The sequence below is a fragment of the Hypanus sabinus genome, chromosome 2 (assembly GCF_030144855.1).
Source record: "Hypanus sabinus isolate sHypSab1 chromosome 2, sHypSab1.hap1, whole genome shotgun sequence".
NCBI lineage: Eukaryota > Metazoa > Chordata > Chondrichthyes > Myliobatiformes > Dasyatidae > Hypanus > Hypanus sabinus.
The window spans coordinates 96,173,299-96,179,298 of NC_082707.1; positions in this window are offsets into that span (position 1 = coordinate 96,173,299).

A 6,000-nucleotide genomic window follows, 5' to 3' on the forward strand; every position below is an offset into this window, starting at 1 on the left:
GTGCTCATATTGGCCTTCTGGAGGTTACACCTAGTCTTTTTATATAACTCTATGACTCCAGTCCTAATCACCCAGATCTAGCCCTCAGCAGATTATGAATCTCCTGGTTCAGGGGCTAAATTCAGAATACTTTTTTCTGAGTACACACTCGTCTCTGCCTGTCCTTTTGAAGTTAGTGATGACTGTGACTGAAGTCCTAAGTATTCATTTAGGCTCACAGATGAATCCACTGACCTGAAACAACCTCAAATTTACTCCACCACTTCTGCCATCCATCTCTTTATGGTCCTCATTGGAACAGTGTTCTTCAGTCTCTGTCTGTACACAGGCAGACACAAAGCCAGGTTGTCAGATTTACCAAACTGCAGGCGAAGGGTGGGTGGTAGGCATAATTAATGGAGGTATAGCATTGGTCAAGTGTTAGAGTCCTCTTGTATTACAGGTGATATGTTGATAGTAGTTATGCAGAGAAAGGATTTTATTAAAGCAGACAAGCTCCAGCAGAGGGAATTTAACCACCTATTCTTGATATTAAATGATATCATTTCCTTCGATGAGGGTCACTGTCAACTGGAAATTCCACAGACCAGTCACAAAAATTCCATGGCACAGAAAGTTTAGAGGCTGAGTATTTTGCAGTGACTCACTTCTGATCCACTGGTGCTTTTCCATCTTCAGGACATGACATGTCAGGAGTGTCTTGAAGATGGAAAACCCTCATCCGGAAAGTGTAGCTCCATCAACTCTCAAAAGGGTTGTGGCATTCCCTGTCCACTCACTGGGGCCCAATTTCCCAAGCTGCCCTGACATTTATCAAGTTTTGTGGAAAATTTATTACCAAGTAAAAGCTTTTAAAAAACTGTAGACTGGATGCGTGTTGGTGTTTAATAGGAAAACATCCAAAAGTCTGAAACATCACCAAAATCCTGAGTGTTGGATTATTGGAGTCTGACTGCGCTTGTAGAAGTGAGGATTCACTGGCTGATGACATTATCCAGATACAGTGAGGGACTTCACTGCTACCTCATTGATCACTAGCTTACAATGATGACAATGGACCCACTCACTGAGAATATATCTGCTGCTGTGCTGACACACAGTATGTGTCCAGTTACTGCATGATTCTCGTACAGAGTTCATTATCTGTGAAGTATTGTCCATAAACTAACATTTGCAATAAGACAGAGCTGCTATGCAGTAATCTCTCCATTTACAAACATTCACTGTAACACCGTTCACTTTACAAAATTAATTTCTGTTATAACAAACAGCACAGATGAGGTCGTAAATTAAAATAGACATTGGCTTTGTGGGAGAAGCCAGAGAGTGGTAGTAGATGGTTGTCTCTCTGACTGGAGGCCTGTGACTAGTGGTGGGCTGCAGGTATCGGTACTGGGTCTACTGTTGTTTGTCATCTATATCAAAGATCTGGATGATAACGTGGTTAACTGGATTGCCCAAGTTTGTGGATGACACCAGTATTGGGGGTGCAGTGGACAACAAGGAAGCATATCATGGCTTGCAGGAGGATATGGACAAGCTGGAAAAATGGACTGAAAAATGGCAGATGGAATTTAATGCAGACAAGTATGAGGTTTTACACTTTGGTGGGATCAACCATGCCCTTACACTGTGAATAGTAGAGCAGTGAGGAGTGTGGTAGAACAAAGGGATCTTAATTCATTGAAAGCGGTGCAAACAGATAGATAGGGTTGTAAAGAAAGCTTATCGCATATTGGTCTTCATTAATCAACATATGGAGTACAGGAGATGAGATGATATGTTGAAAATGTTGATGAGGCCTATTATGGAGTATTGTGTGCAGTTTTGGTCATCTACCTACTGGAAAGAAGTAAATAAGGTTGAAAAAGTACAGAGAAAATTTACAAGAATGTTGATGGTCTGAAGGTATAAGGAAAGAGTGAATAGGTTAGGGCTATTCTTTAGAATGTGGAAGATGGAGAGATTTGACAGAGGTACACAAAATTATGAGGGGTACAGATAGGGTAAATGTAAGCAGGTTTTTTCCACTAAGGTTGAATGGGACTACAACCAGAGATCATGGGTTATTGGGTGAAAGGTGAAAAGTTTAAAGGAAACATGAGGGGAAACGTCTTCACTCAGAGGGCCTTGAGAGTGCGGAATGAGTTGCCAGCACTAGTGGTGCATGTGAGCTCAATTTCAATGTTTAAGAGAAGTTTGGGTAGGTACATGGATGGTAGGGGTATGGAGGGCAATGGTCCCGTTGCAGGTCCAGTGGAGTAGGCAGCTTAAATAATTTTGGCATGGACTGGATGGGCTGAAGGGCCTATTTCTGTGCTGTGCTTCTTTATGACTCTGTGACACAGCATTCTCTAGCCCCAGGAATGCTGTCACAATTTGCAAAAGCTCACATATCAGAATGTTTTCCAAGAATGTATCCCATTTGTAAGTCAAGGAACAACTGTTTAATTAACTCCCAGAAATCTCAATTCACTGCAAGTTGACAGTTTATCAGCTCTGGCTATGTTATTAAACAAGCTTGTATATATAAGTGTGAAAATGTCCCAAAAGATGGGCCAGGCACCGCAGGGGATGTCCTTGCTTCAAATAACGTCCATCCATTAGTGGATAAGCCAAGATTCCACAGTGGGATCTGGTGCAGAGTCAGAGGTTTTATGTACAGCTGGCTAACACATGCTGCCTCTGTCTGACTGCTCTCCCAGGACAAACTTGGATGAAAGAGAAGGGATCATGTCATCCTGGAACAATATCCTGGCAGATGGTAGGCAACAGAAAATAAATCAGTTTGAGCAAAGACTCTCAGGAGAAGTGCTGAAATTTACCATGTTAATAAATGGAAATTGGGATGGGTGTTTCCCAGTCTTACCTGGAATGAGTAAGTCCACCCTTAAGGAAAAAGGAAAATTCTCAACACTATGAACCCAAGCAAATTCAGAATTACCTTAAGAAAAGGCTGTGGCATTGTCAGCTCCTGGTGTGAGGGGTCATTCCTCATTAGGACAGATAGGTGCATGAGGACATCATGGGTTTAGCAATCCTTGGCACTCATAGCTTGCAATACTTGAGTAACTTGAACCTCTCCCACTGAGATAAGAACCTCAGGAATTGATGGAACTTTCTCTGTCAGTTGACCTTTCAGGAACAAGCGGATCATGAATTGGAATTTTGCAATTCCTCAATCTACAAATGTTAAATGTTTTTCATTCTTATGTCATTGGCTCTCTGAGGTATACCTCCCCATTCTACTAAGCTATTCTTTTTCTACAATGCACACAACGCGAGGTGGTTAGCATAATGCTATTACAGTGCCAACAACCTAGGTTCAATTCCTCTGTTGTCCGTAAGGAGTTTGTTTGTTCTCCCTGTGCACTGTGTGTGATTCCTCTGGGTACTCTAGTTTCCTCACACATTTCAAAGATGTTTGAGTCAGGAGTGTAATCGGGCAATATGGAATTGTCGGGCTGGAAGGGCTTGTTACCTTGCTGTATCTCTAAAAAACATACATACAAATATACCAAGCCTCTCTCCATTAGTAAAATTATGCTGTACCAAAATACTCAACTGCATTCCACCAGCTTCTTTGATTTGCAGAATCTTACTTAACAAGATGGGCAACTGGTAAAGAATCTCCTCAAGGTTCCAATCATCTTGGTCCAATCCTGAGTTCCATTTCTCCCTGTGACTGTGAGGGTTTTCTCCGAATGTCCTACGTTTCCTCCCCACATTCTAACATCATGAGACCAGTAGATTAATTGGCCATGTAAATCGTCCCTGGTCTGTTAGTGGTGGATTCTGGCAGGTGATGATGGGAAAGTGAGAATAAAATGGGGCTAGTGCAGAAATAGTCTTGATGGGTGGTTGATGGTCAGCACAGACTTGGTGATCTGAAGGACCTGTTTCTATGCTATGTCACTCCGTGATCTATGGAAATGTTTTGTGGGGGGGAAAAGAATCCCTTTTGCAAATCAGGGAATATCTGAATGTCATCGTCATTTGGCTGTGATAGAATTGATCCAGGATTGCAGGAAGGAACTGCAGTAGAGTGATACATTATACAAGCACGTAGTAACAATAGAGTAGATTTAGGTTCCACTTCAGTTTACAAAAAGGGAAATGAATAATCTAGTAAACTACAGCTCAGCTTCACATCGGCAGTGGGGAAGTTATTGAAAACCAACACCACAGGCAAAATAAACATGCACTCAGGAAGGTTAATTTAAAAAAAAACAGGAAATATATTTCAACAGGAATTTATGCATGACAATCTTGAGAAGGGCGATCAGGGCAGAACAACAAGTATTGTAAATGTGGCCTTGTGGAAGGCTTTCTTCAATAGGGGGCATGTAGAAAAATGGAAGCCCATTGAATTAAGGATAAAGTTGAGGTGGATATTAGCATGAGTAGAAGTGAATGGATGTCTTCATAACCAGCATGTACTTAACAGGGCTGTCCTCAGGAGTGTGATTTGGAGCCATTTGTCTAGACAACTTTGCAGGAAGCTTAACAAAATAAACAGACAATAATGAATATTGCCATTGGCTAAAATTGTAATGTCAAAATATTCAGAACCTTACAAAATGGAGTTCAGTGCAGAGAAGTGGAAGTGATGTACTCTTGGAGTACAACATAAGACAACAGAGTAAAATCCCGGTGAAGTCCCTGTGTAACCACTCAGAAATCCCAATCACTAGCTAAGAGTTGCAGTCTCCATATGCTGACTCCTCACTTCCTAAGCTCCCTTTAAATTCTGAGACTTATGGGGTGTGCTGAAATGTCACCATGTAACATTTCTTTAAAGTAAATTTAAAGTGTTAATGAAATAACATCTGATAGAGCGGTAAATCTACCAGTCCAGCACCATCAAAATCCCAACAGTGCTGCTTACAATTTCATTGGGTAAATTATAGGAGAGATTCTTGGAGGCAGGATTTGCAAGTATTTGGAGAAAAATAGTCTTGGTTAGGGATAGTCAGCATGGCTTTGTGAGGGGCAGATCTGCCTCACGAGTCTGATTGAATTCTTTGAGGTTGCAGCAGAGGACTTTGATGAACGTAAAGCAGTGGGTGTGGTGTATATGGACTTTAGTAAGGAATTTGATAAGGTTCCCTATGGTAGACTCATTCAGAAAGTCAGGAGACATGGGATCCAGGGAAACTTGGCTTTGTGGATACAGAATTGGCTTGCTCAATAGAAGGCAGAGGGTGGTAGTAGAAGAGCATTCTGTCTGAAGGTCAGTGACCAGTGGATCCCACAGCAATCTGTTCTGGGAGCACCACTCTTTGTGATTTTTATAATGACCGGATAAGGAAGCGGACGGATGGATTAATAAATTTGCAGATGACACGAAAGTTGGTGGAGTTGTGAATAGTGTGGAGGATTGTTGTAGTTTGCAATGGACATTGACAGAATGCAGAGCTGGGCTGAAAAGTGGAAAATTGTGAAGTGATTCATTTTGGAAGTTCAAATTTGAAGGCAGAACACAGTGTTAATGGGAGTATTCTTGGCCATGTGGAGTAAGAGAGGACCTTGGAGGTCCACATCCATAGATCCCTCAGGTTGATAGTGTTGTCAGGAAAGCATATGGTGTCTTAGTCTTCATTAGTCAGGGGGACTGAGTTCAAGAGTCATGAGGTAATGTTGCAGCTCCATACAACCCTGGCTAGACCACCACCTGGAATATTGTGTTCAGTTCTGGTTGCCTCATTACAGGAAGAATGTGGAAGCTTTAGAGAAGTGCAGAGGAGATTTATCAGGATACTCCCTGGACTAGAGGGCATATCCATGTCTCATAAAGATAGGTTGAGTGAGCTAGGGCTTTTCTCTTTGGAGCGAAGGAGGATGAGAGGTGACTTGATAGAGATGTATAAGATGATAAGAGGCATAGATTGAGTGGACAGCCTGAGACTTTTTTCTCAGGGCAGAAATGGCTCATAAATGGATGCATAATTTTAAAGTGATTGGAGGAAAGTTTAGGGGATTTATTATTTAGAGATACAG